Below are 24,238 nucleotides of genomic sequence, written 5' to 3' on the forward strand. Positions count from 1 at the left end.
AAATAGTGTATAGTATAGCAATGCACACCAGAAAGTTTTCACTGTTGGTTACCATAAGAGTACATGCAAATTTTAAGTCACTATAATTTTTCAAAAAGCCCTTAAATATGATCTGTCAGATAAAAAATAGCCCTTGTCCCATCTAAGTAAGAAGTAGATTAACCACGTGACCGATTCAAAACGATACTGAATATAATAATTATACAATTTCTTAGTCCATGCAATTCGCACAAACGATATAAGAAAATTGTACGCAAGACGAAAGATTCAGGAATGAACATTGACGATCTATTTCGTTCGACAGTGGACCGTGTAATGATCGAAACAGGGATAGTAGAATACGAATGGTGGGAAAACGAGGAATCCCAATGATCCTCAAAGACAATGATGCGAACGAGCGTGAGTGGCATCGGGTGAACGTTATTGTGCAGCATTACAAGAGACAGTCGACCTAAATGGGCCATAACTGACGCGTCTCGCGTGTCAATACACTGGGCTCATTTCCGGGTATTTGAAAATTGATTGGCTCAATAAAGAACCCGAAATTCGGTTATTTTCGAGCAAATTATTAGCACGTTTAAACGGCGCGAAGAGACTTTCGATTCCTCGAGTCAAATCTATCAAAGTTATTTTTACTTTCAAAAGTAATAAATCGTTGTATACTCACCTAGATAATTTTTATCGATGCTCTTACTTTCCAAATAGAATTTCAATGAATCTCGAAACACACCCGCATAGATCTTTTCTGAATTCTTGTCATCGATCCATATAGTGACATGCTGATGATCGGTGAATCGTCACGGCGATCAACAATGGTATCTGTTAATAAACAAATATAGATGGAAATTAAAGAATGATACGATTGTAACGCGATAAATTCTGAGAGCCGCGGTTGGCTCTTCGTCGCGGAGTACGACCGCGAAACCTGACCCCGACACGAACGGTTAAAAAACGTACAAATTTGACGATTCATAAGTTTGCAAATCAATAAAATAACCGGATGAAGCATCGACATTCGAGGCAGAAACGCCTCCTCTTCAAAATGCCGTTTGATCAATTTCGATCCGACTTTCGATTCCGGGGATATCGATGTGCGAAGACGAATGTACTTTTTTCGGCGCCGCTGTTGTTGTCCTGTCTTCTTCGCACCGACTCACGGGCCTGTCTCTCTCTCTCTCTGTCTCTCTCCAACGACCGGTCTAGACGCCCGGCTGACCAGGTAATACGTGTGTCCAGGCAGATAACTGGGTCACTGTGTCAGTACAACCAAACGCTGGTCTAACTATGAAAGCCTATATCTCTGGAACAAATCGAGACACCGAAATTAATGAAAAGCGATTACTTTTGTTTTGATGTCCTCTATCGACTTTGAGTTCCGATAAAAAATTTGATGGTCTCGCATCATTAACCTTTTCGTTTTTGACATGCAGCGGTTCTGAGATAAGTGCCGTGCCGCCCTCTCGCCAACAAGCTCGTCACCTCCTCTACTGGTCAGATGTCTGGACTAATCCTTATCGCGGGACGCGTACATTGCAACACCATGACATCGAGCTACTTACGCACTCGCGAACGAAAACGTTTCTTTGTAATAGGAATATTATACATACTTATCTTCCTTTCCTTAGATCCAGTGAAGTGCAAACATAATACAATGAACACGATAACGAGTGTTTAAGCTTTTTCACCACGTTCGCAACATAGCAAATGCTGTGTCTACTACTTCAAAACTTTCACTTCATTTTCATTTGGATTTTATGTAAAAACGATGCTTAAAATCCAAATCTAATGCAAATGTTCAAATAACAAGGAACGGAGTAGTGTCCGAAGGTAAGTTCGCAAATTCGTTGTTAGATTTCGATGTATGACAAACATAAGTGCCGTACCGATTCTCATAGCGCTCTTACCAGGAAGTTCATCACCTTTTCCATTCCGTAGCTGGATCCTGTACTGATAATGCATCCATCGATGATCGCAAGCACAATTTTATAAAAAGGTCTCGACACTGGATACCTCAGAAAGCGGGAAAGAGCCGCAAGCGAAAATGGCGGCTTCTAGTGGACCGCACATGCGCAGGACGTAGAGCTCTTGCGCATGCACAGTAGTATTCTATTTGAATTCGATTGAATCAGTTTATGAACACGCGTAATACCTATCTGGCCAATTGACAATTACCTTTTTCAACTGCACACAATTGAATATCGGTAAGTACAAATACGTCACAAATTCTTTTTCTATTCTTTACGCCTTACATCGTAGGCATTTGAAATATAGAACTTTAGCACATTTTTACGATTCCATTTACAACCTGGTACGGTACAATGCCTTATCTTTGTACGATGTTCTGTCTACTACGTGTTATAATGAAGTATTTGCATCGAATCAGAGTTGAATGATTCCAATGAATCAGAATTCAGCTCTTCCCACTGCTCGTTCCTTTTATACAAAATAATTTATCCTGGATTAGCCACCGTGCCGTGAATCACCTTCACCTAACCTGACACGAACGTTCGATCACGTACGAGATCCGAATCGATGTAACACGGCTCCAAACTGTTTGCCGACCTTTATTGACGCTTCAAACTATCTCCGCTGTAAAACTAGAGAATTCGATAGAATGGGTTTACGAAATCTGACAGAGACAGGAACTGTGATTCCCTTCGTAGAAAAAATTTAAACGTATGATCGCGATCTTTCTGGTTCTCGTTGCCAAACCAGTTGTACAGGGTAAATCGATATCAAGTATCATTTAAAATGATATCCCTCGTTCATTGGCCAATGAATTTTGGCTCGATAAAACACAGGAGTATATTCGGTTAATTATAAAATCTCGTGATATCAGTCGTTGGACGAAGCATAGCAATAACCCTTGGCACTATCATCAGAATTTCGTATTGTGTCGATTTCTATTATGATATTTACGTTTGGCTTTTGTAAGATTCGTGCAACGCGAGGAAGAGAGGAATTTGTTTCGATATGGAACAATGCGGGGCGGTAGTCTCCCGGTGAATTTAGAACAAGGGCGGGAAACGTGAAAGAAAGCACGAAACGAACCGGGGTGAATACGAAATGGAAAAGACGGAGGGTGAACGGGGGTGGGACAGATCGGAAAGATGAAGCAGGGGTGGGAACGGTGTGTATCGCTCGTATCGGAAATCGATGAGGCACGCCTGTTGCCACCGATGCACCTACCCTACCTATATACGTTTGTTTGATTTCATCGAAGTATGCACTGTCCGTGTCACACCTCGCATTTGCGTACTGTTTAAACGCTTTCAGTATTTTCAAGCTTGATCATTTCCGACGGTTACTAGTCGTTTCTTATTTGCTCGTTAAACGCATGGAGACCTGGCCAGACAACGCTTTGTCTCACTGCACGAATTCGTTTATGCATAAAAGTGCGATTGAATTTTAATCGAATCGATGAGTGGTTCGTTTGGAATAGAAATTGTACTCTGCCGTCTAGGAGCAATTAGTACGTACGTAGATAGACGTATTATTAATATGTATGTATAGGTAACATCGCATAATGGTCGAGCATTACCGTATAACCAATTTGCTATACCGCAACCGCAACTCCGCAGCTATGTACGCGTAAATCTCTCGAAATTGTACTATAATGTTGCGGATAAAAGAGAATTAACAGATACGAAGTTATTCAGATTATTATCGTATTTCCAATTAATTGACCTGTGCTTTTCGCGGAAACGTTTATTTGTTTATAAAATCGATTAACCGTTCGAGCGCTGGGCACTGGAAATTATTTTGAAATTCGAGGAAACGGAACCAGTATAATCCACGTGCACGCTGAGAGGGTAGAGGGGTTCGCAAATGTTACATGACAAGAAACTATTCGTGGTATCCCCGGGCTGTTACGGATAATTGAACAAGCATAATCTCCGACCGCGTGTACACGTAAAGACGGTGCTTCGACGAACCCCGCCAATAAATTCCTTGCTCGTCACCAGGCGAAACCTGACAACTTCTCGAGAGACTCCGATACCATTTCAAAAAAATGCACAGGATTATTCTCTGAAAGAAAAATCGTGACGTGCCATTCAATCATTTTACTTGGATTTTCCGGGAAAGATATTGGATTCTCTTCCGCTCCTTTTATGGACGTAGATCGAACGGCAGGTATCGCGTTACGAGATCGAAATGTTTAAGAGACGTGTAACCATTATTTCCTGGAGAAAAATCGTGACGTCTCTCGGAACGTTTCTGCTCGACTTTGATTTTTCATAAAAGATGTTTGTTCCTAGTCTATGACAGCGAACGTGGGTTCGCATTCTTCCAGGGTGTTCGTTGTCATATGGAGCGAAAGAGGGTAGATATTGTGATGCAAGAATGGTCATATCGTTCTCGGCGGGGGAAAATTACATCCGGTAGAACAAGCCCGGTTGACAGGGCGCACATACCTTGGAATTCCATTTTCGTTCTGCGATGTCCCGTCTCCCTTTTTTTATACGCCAGTTTCCCCGCCGGTAGGCAGCATTGACATATCTCGAAATTGCGGGATTTAATTGAATGTTACACGAACCTTCCTTATCGAATTCGTAAATGTAAACGGTCGGGTAAGACGAACGCAATTATTTTCCAAACGTTTTTTGGCAGTCGTAGTCTCGTTATTCGTCGAGCTTTCATCGCTCGGACTTTATGTTCGTTACGTTGATGGTCCTAGAGGTTAATTAATGCTTAAGCAATGGGAAAGCGCGTGGAACGAATTTCATTAACATTCTTGATCTTCGCAGGAACGGGGGAGAGCCAGAGAGTTTTTTAGTGTAATTAGGAGCTTTCCCATTTGGTTACTTCGCTTCCAAATGTTTTTGCGAGTTTCGACTAGACACGTCGAGTTTTGTGTGCTTTTAATTAAATTTTACCGCGTTGTCCAATAGATTCTCTTTTTGTAGCCAGCTCGGTTGATCTTACGCGACAAGGAAATATTTTGCGGTTTTTATTTGAAAATGTTACACTTCAGAGACGTTACCCTTCTTCTTACGTTTCCCCGGAACTGTTTTCTTTGAGTGGGTCCGTTTCTTTTTAACTGCACGGCAATTGCAGTTCGTATACTTTGCTTCTTGCCAAAAGCGACAACTCGATATTCAGAGTGTATCTCTCTTGCCAAGATTTATTCTGAACTTGAAATGAAATAACCGGTTCGAGATGAAACATACATTGGATTGATACACGAAGATCTCTGTAGAACATGGCTCGAGGAAAGGGTTAGGCGCATAAAAAGAATCTGCCTTGGCACCGCAAAATATAATATTTTCCCTGTTGAACGTCAGATTTCCATCGGTGCGGAAGACGAGGGGGGAAAAAAAGACACCGGAATATTTTTTCCGGTCAACGAACCCGAAGGTTGTGTGAACGGATTTTCGATATCCGGCCAGACTATCGGAAATTTGTTGCTGAAATATTCCAGTTGCCACTTCTTCCAGAACAACCCGAACCGGGCAGAATCATGTACAGATTACCAAGTATTTTTATACAGGGTGAGTACGTGAAAATTATCGCATAGTCCGATGTTGAACGATTTCATTGGAACGTATGTACGAGTTCGTTATGACGTGATCATCGAACGAACGTATAGTCTGTCTAATAATCTAAAAATGATTATTTATTTTCGTCGTGGACAATATTATCGTCTGTCGGACCGAAAGTAACGATCGTTTGACGTCAACGAAATTCATTTTAGAAAAAAGCCAGGAACGACGTTCTCCGTGTAATTCTATTGCGTCAGCTCCGGTGTCTCATTATTTAAATTAAACAACTTTCTGCCCTCGTGAAACGAGATCGGAAAGTCCGCGAGACGAACATTTGTTAAATTAAGTAAATGAAAAGGAAACGACGTAACCAATATTAATATGAACAGATAATTACGCGCGGTGAACAGTGAGTTACGATGGTAATATTCTTGGGTTCGACGCGACGATACGTGGACGCGCGTGATCGTGCGCATCGATACTTACGGTACTAATTATAGCTGTTCATTTCCATAATTAGAACAGACAGCGGGGTAAATGTTGCATTAGGGATGATTATCGATTGTCGGGTAAATTTATTCGGAGAATACAAGGACAAGGATTTAATAACTCGATCACTTTCTTTATTATACCATTATACGTCGTCGCGGTCTTCCTCCGAAAATAAATCCGATTTCCTTTGTCGTAGAAGTTCATAATTACGACGATCGTACGTTAGACTCTATTGTACAATTGCATGCTCGCGTTCGTTGCGATCGTTATATTAACATTGACTGAAAATGTCGGAAGAACCGGCGACTGGAAAATTCTCGCGCGAATCGATTCCTCAAGATCTCGTTGGCGAGTCGAAGTCTGGTGCAGGCGGAAATATCGGTCGAAGGGGATTACGCCACTTCTTTGCCGCATAGCTTTTACGTATTCACGGTCTGGCTCGTGTACGCGCGTGGCCCAAAAATGTATTCCAACTGCATGACCATTTCCCAGCGTGAAAATTACACGAGCCGGGCAAACACGAGGAGACCACGTTGTTGAAGTTAGGTAAACGCGAACACCCGGTAGGGCAATGTGAACGGAAATGATTATTATTCTCAATTTGTGTTGAATACCTCGCCACGTAGGGTGAAATATTGTTCCGGGAAAATAGTTTTCGGTGCCGCTTTGTCGTCGAACACGCACGGTTCCAGCGACTGTCGATTACGAGAATCATGCATATTGTTCACGATCGACTTTTGTTTCGAATGAAAAATGATTAAATTTCAGGCTCCCTCAGACTTCAAACAATATTTTGTTCAAATCGATCGATACTTGCATTAGCTGTTGTATCAGTCAGTGTCTCGAACTCGTTAGACGAAGCATTGAAGTTCACGAATCGCCGTATGAAGCGTTCTGTTAAATTGAGAAATTGATCTGATGTCATACTACAATACCGCAGACATTTTCGCGTTGTATTTCGAGAGTTTAGTAAGAGGAAACGTTATCTGATTCTCCTGATAACAGGTTCATCGGATGATAAACGTTGTCCATTTCGTACGGCTCGATGGTTAAAAACGCGATAGTCGAATGTGTTCATAAAACAAAGTGTTCCACCGAGAACCCGTGCTGTACGACGTGTTTTCTCGAGTAGAAGCCTACCAGAGCTCGGGATATGCAAATTTTTAGTAGCTACGTGCTCGGATAAGTTTCTGATCCCCGTTCATCCCCTGTTCTCGAGACCCGAGTCACTGTGTTCGAGAGGATCCAGCATCGACCGTGATTCCGAGGCTTAAGCGAGCAAACGCTGTCAGACGATGTTTTCTGGTAAACTAAAAATTGTATTAAGAGCGTTTCGTAGTATTTTATAATTAGGTGTTTGATCGAACAAAAGGGAAACATTGAATTTCATTCTGTTTAATGAAACGCGAGCGACGAGTAGGGCAACAGTTGTAACATAACTTGTAGCTCGCGTTATAATATTATTCAGTGCGTGCCTCTGATCGATTCTACCGTTATCTCGTTAATTAATCTTTAAACCTGGAGGGTAAATCGAGCCTTGATGAGGCGACACGCCCAGAGCGCGATTAATTTTCCACGAACAGTCTGCGGAATCTCGTGAAATCTAGGATAATAGAGGTAGGTATACTATTTAAAATCAATAATAACGAACCGTTATACAAGATCGACCGTGTAACCGCGGCGAGACCGACTCTGTTGTAAAGATAGAAGATAATATCGAACCAGAGGCTGGAACAACTGGCGTTGTAGTCGTTGCAAATGAATCAAAGCCAGTTGATTATGCAGATGTAACTTGGTAGCCAAAGTTAGGCCGACAGTAGAAACTCGGGTAACAAAGTGTAGTACACAGATCTCTACAGATCTGTGCGAACAAAGACTGGAGACCGACAGACGACTGCGTTCGATGAGATCGCTTGAAATCGTAACGAGGCGTTGAGGCCCGAGAAGACCGCAGGAAAACTGGTCGATGGATCGCGAGTCTCACATGGCACGAATATAGATAATAGGACCTGATTGAGAAACTCTTAATTGGAAAGCCTTTTCCGAAAAATTCCGTTGTAAAGGCGAACATTTCTGTTTGAGTAGAGTCGGTTTGAAAAACGTGCAGTCTCTCCGCTTTGACGTATTAACAGCGATGCTCCTCGAGGGTTCCTCTCTCGTCTCTGGGACACTAGGCAGCTCCGAAGTTCATCAGAAATTTAATTCAATTTAACTTACCGGCAATCTGACTCGCTGAATCAACAATACGGGCATTGTCGTGGCCCGATCTAATCTTAGGCCAATTTCCATGTGACCGACGAGCTCGTTCGACGAGCGACAAAAATTTAATCATATCTGTATCCTTCTCTTTTCCGCGTTACGCGCGTACCAATTCAATTTCGAGAGACAGCCTGGGAAATGGATTTCTGTCTTGGATCCCAGTGTCTTCGAAAATGACGGACCGGTATGGAAACGATAAGGGCAACGTGAAAAGAACGACCGACAATTGAAAGAGTTTCAGCAGACGTCGTTTCGGAATCGTTACGAGATGAATAGAATTATTGAAGGATACGAAACATCGATTAGAACGAGAATTATGTGAAACGTTTTATCGGGGCTCACGATTATTATACGAAAGATAGTATTTCCTTTATGTTATCCGTGATGCGATGCGAATGGCCCGAAGGGAGTCGTGGTGCTTTATCTACTCTCTGCTTTAATTAACCGCGATATCGAGCCATCTGCCGTCTTGAAGCGAGTAAATTCTGATAAAGCTCGCTCAGTAGTCCCAGATAAGCCCTCTCCGTAGAACGTGTCAGCGACTGAAAAAGCGACGATGGCGAAAGTTTCGCCCGTTTAAGCTTCGACAACTTCTTTAACGCGAGCACGCGTGTGTCAGGAAAGTTTGTCATTACGGTTAACGACTTTGTTTTTCACTACCCGCTTCTTATAAATTTTTTATGCCTGAAAGTAAAATGCAGATTGATACGTCGGACGAACGTTTCTTCATAGAGATAAAAAAGAGAAACGTCTGGGCATTTTTTATCATGAAAGATGTTCTTTGCTTGTCGCAATTTGTATTTGTGAAAGCGTGTTTGGGGAAGGGTGAGTTTTGAAATAACGCAAACACGTTACGTTTCCTACGGTGCGTCGGAAGATCGATGTTGCGCATAGCGAGGCACGAAGGGATCGAAATTACTCAACGTGGCGGAAATTTAACGAGCCCTTACTTATGTACGATGACTCGTGAAAGTATAAGAACGCTCGTCATCGAACGTATTATAGAACATTTCGAAGTCTTCGAGTGAGAATAACAAGATGTTCACTAATTCTGATAGAGGGCGAATTGCGATCCAATGATCGCAAATCAAAAATTTAAGTAAAACGATTATTTTACATGTCTGGTCTTATTGACTCGCTTCGGAGTTGTTGATCCGTCACCGTGTTTCATATAATTGTAATGCATGGATCTAGAAAGAAGCCCCGTGACAAGTATCAAGATCAATGGAGAAGGGCGGGGATTGAAAGTGGATCGCACCGGAGCTGTGAGAAGCATCCGAGTATCCCGTCGGACTTGATTGTCGATGAACGGTCGCTACTCCTTCGTCCAACTACGCTTCCCCACAATCGGCGTTAATGGCCGGGCGTCTCTCGACTTGAAAATTCTACTCGTTACACTGTCTGTCTCAAAACTTCTTTGGTTCTAACGAAACCATTAACTAATTCTATTCAGTTTCGTTTTAGAAAACATATTTGTCTAGTTCGTAGACTCATAATCGTTTTCAATCAGATTTTATCAAACATTTCGCTACCTCGGAGCGTGTCTTCGATATTTGTATTTTCAACTCTCGACTCATTTGTCCAACCTCCTCTGAATAATTACTATTCAAGTCTGTCATTGTTCAAGTTTTCGTTTGGCAATTGAAACCGTGAAGGATCTCATTCAGAAAATTTCAAAAACGCAACTATACGCTGCGAACACAGATTTGTAGTACGTTGTACACCCTCGTATATTACGACAGAGACGCCTGTTAGGCTCTTGAAATGTTCGCAGGAGATCTGGAACTATAATATTGCTGTCTCTATAATAGACGGTCTGTTTCCTTTCAAGTTGATGTTTTCTCACGATATTACGTTCGGACGCGAAAATGGAACGACGTCCAACAAGAGTGACGCATCCTTCGCCTTCTTAATTATCGGCATGAAATAGTTTTATTAAAATCATTGAATTCGAGTTTGATATCCCATCGCTATTTATTTATCAATATTTATCTGGAAGACAGACTTTTTAAATGCACTATCGATTTTTCATATTCGAGGCACTAACTGTTAATATTTGTCAGCGAATTCAGACCAGAATTCTTTATTTATTTTCCACGTCGAAACGGAGTACAAATAGAAACCGGGATCTGACCTCTCCGGAGATAATAATTGAAACGGTCGTCGAACATGGATTTGCCAGGCTGCGAACGCCCGCATACGTTCAACAGCCATCGTCATTTGTTTCGTGAGACACGGAGAATCGATAAATTCGTTTTCATTAACAGGTCGCGCTTTAATCGCCGTTTAAACGCGCTTAACGTGTACCAGCATACGCAGTGTTCTACAAAAATCCTGTTTAAAATACAGGGAGATACGAGACAGGAAAGAGTAATAAGAAATTGTATTAAATTTACATAGAATATCGTACGATACCAATTTTTTATCGTCTCCTCTGCCGCGCGATACTGTTCAATGTAATTAATATTCTATGCCATTTGCATCGTACATCGTCGACCGTAAATATAATAGAAACGAATTTAATATTTCATAGGATAATCGGCCTGATGATTAATGCGATATTCAGTGTAATACGATGTATGGTATTTTCTACAATACCATTATTGCATACACAGTGGTGTTTCGCGTGCAATTAATATTTTCCTCTATTTGATTAATGCGATCCCCCCGAAATGTGTTTGATCGGTGTCGTGCTCGCGTTCGTTAATTTCCGTAATTTGCCTGTAATCTCGTTTACTTTTTACCGAAACTATCGGTCGCGCGCGTCGAGGGTGGAAGGCGAGTTTGGCGTATCCGATAAACGGTTAATCCTCGGCCGGGGAAAATATGTTCCAATGAAATATGACGCTCCGAGTCGCGAGTTTCATTGTGCGCCGACATAAAAGCGGTACAAAGAGCCGTAACGAACGGCGCACGATGCGATTTCTATATACAAACAGCAGGGCGATTTGTGTCGATGGCTCCTATACTCTGATGATCGAAAATCGGTAGCAATGCGATCCATAGAATCCTGCGTCGTAATTCGGTGTCTTTGCCGAGGCTGAACGTGATTCTAACTACGTCTGGTTTTACCCCGAGGCTTAGCCAGCGAAATTTGTACACTGATTGCTCCGGGAATTTAATAAACCGCGCGTACGTTTCAGCGAATCGTATTTACGTTTATATCGCGGCTATGGAAGCTTGACGAATTTAAGTAGCGGGAGGGACGGCGAAAATCTCGGCCTGAATCGATGACCTCGAACGCTGACCCAATTCGACGTTTCTAATACCGTTTTGTTATCCGTCGGGATTGCCTTCCAAAATCAAATCGATGAGACGTAAACGAGATAGTGATCGAGCATATTCTCTGAATTAACTTCCATGACCGGAAATTTTGTCCACCAGCGCGCCGGGCTCTCCGATTCTCAAAATACGAGGACACGTACGATGATTGCCAGGAAAGAGATTCACGGGTGAAAAAGATGGTATCGGAATCGGCGCGACTGCCCATCCCAGATCGGGAACGTCGGTGTTCGGGAAGTACTGTCAGAATTTCGGTCAACTTGGCAGGAAATTTCGTGGAAGGGAATCGCAGATAAATAGAGGGGAATCCACGGTAGAATCGGGAAGAAAATTGCCAGCACCTGCTGAGTAAGACGTAAACGACGCGTCCTAACAGCTTCTCCAAATATGCGTTATTCAACTTTCGGTTCCTTCTTCTTCGCCGGCACTCACGTTTCCCTCGGAGCCCTGATGCCCGGTATTGACTCGAATCTTGTTTGAATTCCTCTCGGTTGTTCGCCACGAAATTTCTTAAGCTCATCCCGTGCCTCGAACTGATTTCTATTGATTCGTAAATACAGCGAAATTGTGACGGGGCAATCGTATCGAAGCTTCGTTTCTTTCATCAAGTATAATAGAATCTCTTTCTCGCGATTTAAAAACGAGAGGACGAAGCTTCTCATCGGTGCACCGATCTCTTCGGAACGTTTTTAACGAGAGACACGCCAAGAGCGAGAACTGTGTTCGGTCACGGAATCAGAGACTGATCCATGTGAGAGACGACTAGGCCATTAGTTTGGTGTGAACGGAGCTTTTGAAGTTGCGCGGGTGCGAGCAGTCAGGTACAGGGGCCAGGCTTGCCAGGAGAGCGTAGGTGAGCAGAAATAGATCGATGGACATGCTGCGCACGCAAGTACCTCCGGTTGTAAACCCCTGCAGGGGGTAGGGAGGGCAGCCCCATGGCCCGCGGGTAGGGTCAGAAGGGGAAGGAATCGAGCATGGGGGTAGGAAAAGAGAAGGATACATCGGTGGAGCTAAAAACCGGAATTGCTAGGATCCTCGCACCGAAGGACCGACGCGACGAACCGGGAACGGTCGCCTCGATTTCGAGAGTCGAAGTAGCGGGCAAAAGGGGACGAAGGAAATAGCTTTGCGACGGAATCTAGTGCCTGAGCGTCACGAATCGTGGTTGGAAAAAAGAAAGAGCTCGAGAGTAAATAGGTGGAGCATAGAACGAACGGTGACGAGAGAATCCGGGATTGATGCGCGTCGAGTTCCATCGAGGTGGAGGACGAAGAAGTAGCTTTGCCAAGTAACGTGACGTCGAAGCGCTCCGAATTATTGTTTAAAAAATGGGAGAGCCGAGAAGGAATGGGAGAACCGCGAGGACCCGGGGTTGATACGCGTCAGGTCGGGGTGGGAGTACGGGGTGTACGAGGGAGGTCGTGAGGGGAATTCGCACGGTACGGAACGAGACGGAAAACAGACCAGGCTGGGTTTGCGCGGGTGGGGATCGTGGAAGGGAGACGGACAGTGAGAGAGGGACGGGCACACGCGACGGCATCTCACCTGTTTGCCGACCCGCCAGTCTAGTTTACGCGCCCGGTCATCCGCCGGCTCTACAAGTGGGTATTCCATCGCGACCTTGCTCGTTTCCTCATCGCGAGCGCGACACGCACCGAGTTTCTTTCTTTGAACGAACAAGCGTCGTTGTCAACGTGTTGCACGGAGTTCTCGCCCCGTGGGTGCTTCGACCAGCGCTGGACAGCCACGGAAGTCGGTGCGAAAGCGGTGAGTGATCGCCAGAAGGCCGTGTCGCGAACGATGCTTCGTGGGGTTGTACACGCGTTTGTGGCACGAGACCATGGATCATTACTATTTTTATCGGTAAACGAACGTTTCGAGAACGAAGCGAATCATAGACGTATCTGAGAGTCAGTTCGCATCGTAAATGAAACGAATGCATAGGAGCAACGAGCGTTGAAAGTGTGAGAATTGTCGATGAAAAATTGGATATTTTGGAATTCCGTCGACCCGCGTTCATACGTCAATTTTCGTTGCTGTCCCGTGAAATATTGTTATGGACCCGAACCTCGCGCGAAGGGGTCGCGTTTAATTGCGATGAATTTCATTCGAACGACGCGATATCCCCGTTATTGTCCGAGCCAAAATTCGACGATCGACCGTTAGAGTGATCGAATCGTCAATGAACGAAACTAGAACGTAGAAGACCCAATGACAAAGACGACCATTAAACTATATTCTTGAGGGGTACAACGTTATTTAACGAAGCGACATGCATCATTTATGTTCGAACACGAGCAACGTACACTCGACGCGTTTCGTAATGCACCCATTTCCGTCAATGGCTCTTTTGATTCACGTTTTCACCGCATTTCTATGGATCAGCAACGCGTATTTCTCTTCACCGTTCGTTCGTTTCGTTGAAGAAAAGGGATGGACATTGGATTCTCGGGAATAAAACGGACTTGATCAAGTAAAAGGGTGTCGAAGGCAATCGCGCGCGGCAGATCGTCCCTTGATCGATGAAAGAGTTTCCACGCTGCAATTTGGTTCTCCGTAGTTTTTTTAAGGTCGGGGGTCGCGATTTTCGTATCGCTTTCAAATAAACCGAACCCGGTCAGCTCTTTGTTTGAAACGTTCTCCCTATTGTGTCCTTGCCCCACATACACCTGTGTTCGAAATAACCTTGTGCCATTGATGAAAATATCCTGGCTGACGAACACCACGCAGAATATGCGTCCGTCTATTGTACGGACCCCGGGCGAAGTTCAGAAAATTGGAATCACGTTATTTCTTAACGCGTTCGCAGTTTAACGAGCTCCGTACTTGGTCGTGTCGTGCGAAAAACAGCAATATCGAGAATCCTATTGCTGGCACCCAGCTGCGTTTCCAATTATCATCACCGATGAACATCGGCCTCGATAGAACCCAGCATGTTTTTAAAACGCGAGGCGAAGTTCAGGCGGTGACGTTGTTTATTGCTCGCGTAATTTAACGATATAATCTGTCCAACAGAAATTCGTCTGAATTGTGAAACGAACTTTGCATACTTCGTCGGCGACGTGCGATCACGTACCTCAGTACCTGCGAACGTTACGTGTTCGGTGTTCCAACAAAACTCCCGCATCCCGCGGCTAAGAGAAAATGCTAATCGCGGCCTTTGGGGCCAATTGCATGTTTCCACGGGTTACCAATTAATTTCCAGGTTTCCCAGAGACGAAACGGCGTGGCCTCTTTCAGATTTTAATTCGTTCGTCCCACCACGGTCTTTTTGTCCGATGTGGATTTTAATTAAAACAGAGGGTGTACCTGAGGCTTCTTCCAATTCGTTTATTTTCCGAACGAAAGGAACGTATTCGAATTTTTGGGCTCAGAGAATAAGATATTTAGTCGTAATTTCTGTATCGTTGTTCCGCGTAATGAAATGTATAATTTATCGACCTTTGCGTCGGTCAAACGAATATGAACCGGGAATTATTCAGGATTAATTAATTCGTGGAACATGAACGATCATGTGCGCCATGGAAATGGTTAATTAACTTAATTAGGGGATTTCATGAAGAATTCAAAGGCGAACGTGTTTGGATGAATCGTGTTTGCCATCTTGTTTCGCGAGGACGCTAATTGTTAAACGTCGTAGTTCTGTCGATTTTGTAAGTGTACCTCTCGAGCTGGATGAATTTAATTGGTAGTAAGTCGGGGTATTACCGAAATTGGGGAGCGGAAGTTGGGATTCAACTTGGGACGGTATCGATTGATTTTCCAAACGCGTAACCGAAGCCAATCATGTTGCCGATGGGAAGTTTGTCTTGCAAAGTTTTCAAAGTAAACAAAAACCCAAGATTCGACTAATATTGCAAATTTACTGACCGTTGAATATTTATTGAGGAATTATTCCGATCTCGATTCTATTTGAAAGAGTCGCAGACTCAACCCTTCCCACTTCGAGGAACTGAATTCATTCGAAATTCCTCGAAGCGTCCATTGAGAAAAAAGTTTTTTTAATCGTGTAGTCAGCCCTTGACGTTTGGTTTGTCGTTCTGCATTCTCTGCACGTCGAATTTTCTTCTGAACGCGTTAAATTCGTCGTGCCGTGATAATTTTAATGAAAGAACTTGCGTTGTACCGTTTGCTGATTTTATGTCGAGAAACAGGGAATTGAATTGGTAAAAAGGGCAGTAGGTTTAAGAAGTTTTCACCGCTCGCTGAATATTTCATTATTGCGCCTGGTGAAGTATTAAGTATCAGTCGGCGGTGGATATTTTCTACTTAACGAGGAACGATAAACGAAGGGAAGCTCGTGCTCGCGATCAAAAATTCCCGTGCTCGAGTGTTCCTGCCGCTTAATATTGAAGCCACGGTGGCGTACACTTTCCGATGGTCGAAATCGATGCTAATGAACCGTTTATCAGTGAAAAATGTGGCGAACAATGGGAAAGCGAAACTGGCTCGAGCTACTCTTAATCACTGCCAGTGTTTCCTCTCAGAGAAAGAAGGCAAAAAAGAGAAAAATTTATACCGAAAAGAATTACACGTCTCGCAGTCCAGTTTTCGTTACGGAATATTCATTTTAGTAATTAGATTGCTAGAAGTTTAAATCTAAAACGAGGTGCAGGTTTCGAACAACAGTTATTGTAAATAATACGACATAAGGTATTTTATAGACTTCCGAGCGAACGAGAACCGACACAGTTTATCGAGTTAGCGGTCTAGAAGAATATTGTATTAATTACGCGGCGGTAGTTCTCAGGCATGACTCGATCATCGTTCGTCAGTGCCGAAGGGATATTAAAATAAATTACTTTCAGTTATGAGGGAAGAGCATTTCATTCTCTATATTCAATTTTATAGGCCTTTTCGATATAATTGACAAAACGTTAACAAGTTCTCGTATACTTTTTCCGTGTACGTCCTCTTTATTAATTACGCCGTCGTTCAATTCGCCCATTTATTTCATCTATCGACGACCAGTCCGCGTCATAAACTTCAAATCGTCGACGTTACGTGATTAATATACGCGGAGCGAATAACGTTAATTTTAGCAATCAATATGCAGCGATAATAGATTCTAATTACTACAAAGCTGGAAACCGACGGCTACGTGGTTTGTTTATTCGAAAACGTCGCCGTTTCTCGGGCGCAAAGCACCGTTTGTTAGAACAATCAATATTTAGGCGAGTTCTCGCGAGTGAACAGCCCTCCGTGTCGCCTGTTTGCGAGATGTGCCGCTAATGTCGATATCTGATACGAAGCGTCGTCGTAAAAGTCCCCATTTAACATCCTCTCTCTCCCTTCGTCTAGTAATTTGCGAGGAATAATTTATGGCGTTGCAAAATGTGCAAACGTGTAACGCAACTTTGCCGTGTTGAATTCGATTTCCATGATAATCAAGAAAAAGTGCTGTTAAACATTCACCATCGCTCTTCAGCATTCTATAATGCGTATCGTTCATGTTTCCCTATAAATATTGTAAGCTTGTACACGAATAACTACGACGAATTTCAATCCGTTGTAATATACGATTTATCGCGTATCACTTATTTACATGATTCGGCTAGAAAAAAATCGTGTGCTCGTGTCCTTATCAGAGACTACTACTGTATGTACCGGTTCGTCTTTGCTCGACATTCGATTCCTGTGCTACGAGTAATCTCTTGTTGACCTCGCGGGATGATTCCGTAGGAAAGAATGGAGGAAAGCTATTGTACTTAATGTTCCGAGCCTGAAAGAACGTTCCCTCTCTCTTCCTCTCTTTGTACGCCGCGTAAATCTCATTCTAAACGTCTTGGAAGCTCGCTCCACCCCCGAATCGATGCGCTGGAAATTTTCTGCGCCGCAGTTCTTCTACCGAAACGGTCGTATTCATTTTTATCAGGGACAAACTCCGACTCTGTAGATTCACCTGTAATACGTTTCTTAAACCGACACCACGAACGTTATTTCGCGGAAAATGAGCTACGGTCTAATCGAAGGTGTCACAGGTAATACCGACGTCGTTGGTTGATCGAAGGAGAGGCCCGAAACAGTTTCCGTTATCGTCGCGTCACATATTGGACTCGGCTCTAACGTATTCCGCATGGCTGGCAAAGCCAAAGACGAGCGTTCGTTCCAGAATCCGACAGCGAATACATTTCCCAAAGCCTCTTTCGGCCCGGATGAAATATCTCGAAGAACGTACAAAGACAAAAGGCGACGCGTACACATTTCTCATTCGAAACCCGTCACCGGAATGAAACGCAGTCAGTTCGATAAACGCACGTTCTCCTCAAATTCCTGTTATTTTAACCGCAAACGACGAGTCGTCGTCGCGATAAGAGTAACGAACCGATCGTGCGATTCATCTTTATAGATGATATGACAAATGCGCGTGAAGTCGAAAGATTTTATGGTCAGAACATAAATTGCAGTGGAATCAGAATCGAGTTATTGGTAATTTCGTTTGCAACGAATCCGGGGGTGTGGGTTAACGGAGTTTTCCCATTACCGGCGGTAATGCAGACGATGGAAATTGGTTTTAACATAGCAATGTCCGGTGCACGCGGGTCACGAGTAAACCATTTCGCGTTTTACCTAGCCAGGAATGCCGTCTCCTTGTTCCCCGGGCCGTTAAGCGCGCCAGACGACGAGAAATCCCGTTCAGTGGTACGAGTCGACGCTTGGTCAGACGCGTCGAAGCGGTACCTACTTTTATGCCGCGTTCCGGTTCAAACTTTGAGGATCGTTCTCGTGCGAAATTGGTACCGTTAATGCGCTTCTGAAAATGCTTTTGCTCGTTTAATTCAATTCGTCCTTTGATCGTGAATCGACGAGGTGTAGTAATAGTAGATCTTTAAAGGAAGCCGAGAGTTTTTGCGAGATCGTTCATAAAGGTTTCGTAGGACGGGTCGACAAAGAAATGTTTGAAAGATAAGCGTCGCCGCGCGTACACTAGGGTGTTTAATATTAAAAGGTATTCGAGATTCGGGCGTCGAGACGCGTATTCGCCTCTTTGTGCGAGCGCAATTTTCAGTGCTCCTCGAAAGAGGCTCGAGTATCGCCGTAGGAAATAGAAGGCGCGTGTCAGGCGTTAAAGGCACGGTCTCTTTGAGTCGCGGCTTATTAAATAATTGCCCGTTCGCAGTTTAAAAGCTGGCCGGAGTCGTCGATGAAATTTCGTTGGAGCCGCGCGTCGTCAAAGTGACACGACCGTTCGCGTTTCTCGTTAAAACTTCACCCGGGCCGTCGACGTCCAACGTTTCGAGCTCGGGTACGAAAAGTTTCGATATCGATTTCACGGAAAAACCCTGGCGATCTTGGCGAGTCGACGCGTTCCCCTCGGTTTAGCCAATGACGTTTCACAGAATCATTGTTGTTCGATCGATGTAATTGCTTCTTGTTCCTCTTAAGGGAGTGAGTAAAACTTAATAGACCGTGCCTTCACTCACCCTTTCAAAGTCTTCGTTCGTTCTCTTCGCGACGGTTTAGTCGTTTAATACGATTAAAAATTGCGCAGGAAATCTTATTTGTGAATTCGTAAAGTGTGTACGCACCCAATGGAAAAACTCGTTCTAATTTTGCAATTTCTATTCCCTCGAATTTAATCTACATCCTCCCTATTACGCAGAGTAATAGTATTCAAATGTAGGATTGTTTGATGGCACACGTGGATTAAAAAGGGAGGGAAAGAGAGAGAGAGAGACGGAGCCCTTTCGTACCCGCCCCGTCGTAATCCCATCCCTCGAGCCTTTTCCAGACATCTCGACAAAGATATTAAATTTGACGTTTGCTCACGCGTTCCCTCTTTCCGAACAATTTTCATTAATAATTCCCTCTCGAACAGTGCGTCGGCAGATATTAATAAATGTACCAATCAAAAGCATCGTTACGTGACGTTGTAATCAACTTTGAGGCACAAAGGCAATTGCCAGCTTTCACGAATCTTATATTGAACATGATATACGCAGAATTTGATTAAATGTTTTTCAGTGTTTACAGTATTTGATGAAATAGCATGAAATCCTCTGACGAAGTCCCAGTGACAAGGCGTGAGCTTCACGAAAACAGCTGTCGGTATCTTTTTATTAAACGGGCTATACCAGTGTGAACGCTCGAAAGTTAGGTGATTTTCAGGTATTTTTTTGAAGTAAAGTATTTCATTGAATGTTTTTAAACTTTAGTCGTGTATTTGTATGCGAAATATTCTGTATAAAATAACTTTCTCGTATAAGAATAATGAAATACGAGCGCCTCATGCGCTACCTCCCGAGACGCCAAAAAAAAGTTCCTCCACTGCAGTGATACCGGTCGCTAAAGTGCTTCAAAGGAGAAAGAAGGTATTCTCCGTACGACGACGTAGGATATTTGAAGAATGTTAAAATCTGACAAAATAGTGGAGTCTTTTATTAAAAAGAATTTTAATTTTTTCTTAAAAAAATAGTCGTTTTTACGATGCCGAATTGACCATTTTCATCCAATCAAAAGTATCCTCACTGTACAATAAAGCGAGTTTAGAACTCTCTGTTAAAATTTCAAGTCAATCGGATAAACGGTCTTTGAGTTAGAGCTGCAGCAAATTTGAGAAATACCGTTTTGAGAAAAATGCGTCTAAAGTTTTAACTGTTCTATTATTACTTATATTATATTAATACTATTAGAAGTCTACCGTTCTCGAACTATGTGAGATCCGATCTTAAAATTTTAATATGACATTCTTGAAGGTAGGAACTTTGTATAGTCCCTTAGTAAAAAGAATGCGAAAAAAGTTTTATTTCTTAGAGTATCACACTGGTACAGCCCCTTAACATCGAAATCGAACGTGTTTTGCATAAAACGTTTCTACATTAATATTACTTATACAGAATTCTCCGTCGATGCGCGCACAATCATCGTTGAGAACGTTACAAACGTCAGACTGAAATGCAAAATTTGCTTCATGTACTTTAATGTACATTGTTCAAAATTCGATTTCCTCGTGCGGAGCCACAGCTGAACGTACGTTTATTTTTACGTTTTCTCACGATGCATGCGCTTGGTCACAAAGGGAGAAAGAATATATCGTATGTTTGCACGAGGCTCTGTGGTGCATCACGCGATATTAAAAAGTTAGAAGGAAAGTTTCGTTAAACGCGTTCAAGACCGGAGGCCGAGCCGGTGTCTCCCTGCTGTTTCGATTTGGGTCACGTCGACGCATCTTGAAACCGGACGTATGAAGGAAATTCAAGTTCCTCTTTGGCCACAACGATTTTCCGTTTGTTGAAGTTCCGCGTGAACGATCAATTCTCCGTCAGCAGTTCGTTCAGATTAATTTAAATCATACACGTTCCCCGAGGAACCGACGAATAAAATACAAGACTACGCTCGACGAATCATTAAGTACCATAAATGAGAAATTGTCGTCGAGGTGGATTTGTCGTCGCAAACGTGTGCAGCATCGTGAATAGCGTGAGAGGTATTTGACATCGTGCTGGCGAGATAGCGCAGCTGGTTTCATCCGGTCGTCGAAAATAGTTCATTAAAGAGAGAACGGTTCGTGCCATCTTGGCAGGTGAGTCGTCGTACAGGATACGGCGGTGTTATATCGATCGCGCGAGGAAGGGAGTTTAAGGGTGTGCACCCTCTACGGGAACACAACCTTAATCCGATTTATCTGCCCTCTCGACGCGATCAGAATGTTCAAACGAATATCCACCGAGCATCGTCGTCGTCGTCGTCGTCGTTCCCTTCCGCCCTAGGATTCTTCGTGGAAAACTTGCCAGGGAAACACGGTGGAAAGTTGAACGGGACGTCCGGTCGTCGTACTTCCCTTCGATCGTCTCCCCGAGTCCCTTTTCCCGAGTTTTCGACGTTAGATACGTTTGTAGAATTTTAATTAATAGTTTCACCGAGTTCTCGCGAAACGTTGCCTTCGAACCGTTCCGAAGAAATATTGTCTCAGCTGTTATGCGCGATCCTTGAGGAATCCGATTTGGATCGAATAAACGTATTACGAGCCGCTTCGTCGATGAGTCGTAGTAACAATTTTGAACGCGCCCAAGGATTTCGATTAAACGTTCGGTCCTTTGAAAACAGGAAATCCAAGGTTGAAGGATGCGATCCGTTAATTAGCGCGCGCCTGTTCGCCGGCAATTAAACCGGAGTTAATTAAACTACACTCGCCAGATAAAAATAGTGGAATCCTCGGTGTACGTAAATCGTCTTACTCGAACGGAAGAAGGAAAAATGAAAAGTGTACTTGGAGTTCGCGGTATACTCGAAGTTTAAGCAATCGATGGATGAAAGTATACCTATCCGTCTCAGTCGCGTACAGTGGCTCGCGTTTATCGTTGTAGCTATTGAAATATTAACCCAGTATTCGTAATCTTTTGCGATCGGAAGGGTAACCTACGAGTCCCATTGCCCACGCGTAGTTAAAACTGAAATCACAGTCGGATCGTACAGAAAATTTCATTTCCATATGCCACGAATCAAGGGAATCATAAATCATTCGGTGCTGGGTCTACGATTCTTATTACAATTTTCTATTGATTCTAAAACACGTCTTATCTTGCTGTGAAATTTAACACTCTCATCGATGTTTCATTTGGAGTATTAAAAAATGTACGTTGCACGCGATAGGTTTGCAATGAATTTACGTTGCAATTACTCGGGGCAGTAAGGGAAAGAGTCAGGTGGGCGTTTCGCAATTCCTGACGCAAATGGACAATTTGACAGAGATTAATTTGACAATGCGAGATCTCCGGTACTTACCGACACAGTAGCCAGTGCCAAAGGGAATAGCAGTTGTTTTCTCGGAACGTTGGGTTTAATTAAGCTGCGCCTTCGGTGTTATTATGCAGTATAGTCATCTCTGAATACTCCAACTGGCGCGTGGGATGAAAAAATTAGAGAAGGAATATCACCGTATACACACGCGGTAACGAGAACACCATTTCTTTAAAGGCCAAACGATTCCACAGAGATAATTCGAGTTCAGATATTTTTTTCACAACAAATGTGACGTATGTGTGCACCGTACGAAATGGCTGGACACGTATCGCATGAAACATTGGATCGATCGTTAAATGAAACGTCGGAAGTCGATCGAACGATTTTACAAAAACATGTTCCGTTCGCTCGAAGCGTCTCGTCTTTGACATCGCGCGAGTTAATTTCGGCAGCATTGTTCATCACCCGAGTATCGTTCGCTCTCATTGATGGGGTTAAATCGCAATAACGACGTCTATTAAAGCGGGGTCAGAAACTAGGTGAGTGTGTCGTCGCGTGTAACGTTGTTTGAATCGATGCAACGCGTATACACTTGTGAACGTAGTTACTAAGTTCGCAGTCTGTACAATTGGAACCGCGCGAATAATTAATATCGTTCTCGCGAAATACCGAGTCGTACGTACGTGTACGTTCGTAAGTAAATCGAATTAATCCTTTTCAGTGATTGTCGAAACGCACGGAAGTAAGTAATTGAACCGATGCACGTGTCATTTTTAATCAAATTTTTAAGCAAATAAAATATCTACTCGGTCAAAAGAATGCAGTTGTTTCACCGTTTTAAGTATTCGTTTGGCAATTTGGCGTTCGTATATTTTTTATGAATCAATTAGTCGAACGTTCTATGGATTTTACACGTGCGACCAATGTAATCACGCCCGTGCATTATCTATCAATTTAATAATTTCATTGAGATAAATTGGCTTGTCGCAGTCATCGCTAATAATGTCAATTTATTTACAATCGCTTTTCGACGATGGATTGATACAACATAAATATTGCATCACTATCGAGTGTATTCGGGTGAAAAGTTCACGTGTCATTGCCTATGGTATTCCTTCGTTAATTAAATTCAATGTTCTACTTACGTATAAAATGCTCGCTTGAAAGTAATTTATATTAATTACGATTCATTTATGTTCACCTGTAACTGCGCTGCATTAACGACAATATTGCTACCTCTGCCGGGTACATTCAATTTTTAATGGAACACGTTAATTATTTCGTACAAATACTTGGGCACAGTCGTGTAATCGATTAGTACAAAATAATGAACGATTACTAGTTCATAATGAATCATCTCTTAATCTCGATTCATGAACGGTGGACGATATTTAACTGTATGAAACGATTTCAAGAGCGTCTTCAGCGAGCCTTCAAGAGAAGGCCGGTTCTCGAAAAAGGATACTCGAGAGTTAGATGCTTCCGATGATTACGTGCACGAACCAAAGAGAAAGAGATATCTACGATCCATGAAATTGCCACTCCGTCGATCACCCTTCTCTTCGAGAGAAACGAAAGAGGGCAAACAAAAACTAAGGGAGAGATTGACATTGTAATTAAGGAATAAAATTTCTTTGGTGCGAATGGAAGTTGGATCATTGAAAATGGGCGGTTCCCGCGAGCAGGATCATGTTCAGTTTCTATCAGATCATTAGATTAAAAAGTTACGTTAATAGAAAATCGATGCTCGTCGATTTAACGATGAATTATCCGATCACCGGACAAGTATCGAGCCTCCGTCAATAGTACACTTGAGCGAAATCAACTTTTATCGGATCGATAATAAATTCTCCTCCTCAAAACGCAGCATTCGCGTTTGCAACTTTCGTTCGGTAGTTGGAAAAATGAATGATAACATCTCTCTGCTGAAATATGGTTGCAAAACATACACGGAACGGTCTGCCACTCGGGAACGCGTAGTTTGAAAAGCAGAATCGTAAAGTATACAAGAGATAACGCACCGGAACGGTTACGTT

General features: G+C 43.1%; 1 protein-coding gene across 5 annotated transcripts in view; it reads left to right on the forward strand.

The window, feature by feature from the left end:
* The first annotated feature begins 13,014 nt into the window (after nucleotides 1–13,014).
* Nucleotides 13,015–24,238, forward strand: part of unc-13-4A (BAI1 associated protein 3) — a 53,354-nt gene continuing 42,130 nt past the window's right edge. For 4 of the 5 annotated variants that reach the window (XM_018032204.2, XM_018032206.2, XM_026817252.1 and 1 more), the window contains exon 1: nucleotides 13,016–13,286. The gene's annotated coding sequence lies outside the window, so the exon portion shown is untranslated. Of the gene's footprint in view, nucleotides 13,287–24,238 lie in introns of all 5 variants that reach the window. The other variant, XM_018032207.2, reaches the window with a different exon arrangement.

The sequence above is a fragment of the Ceratina calcarata genome, unplaced genomic scaffold (assembly GCF_001652005.2).
Source record: "Ceratina calcarata isolate Rehan_Ccalc_2016 unplaced genomic scaffold, ASM165200v1 scaffold569.2, whole genome shotgun sequence".
In the NCBI taxonomy this organism is placed as follows: Eukaryota; Metazoa; Arthropoda; class Insecta; order Hymenoptera; family Apidae; genus Ceratina; species Ceratina calcarata.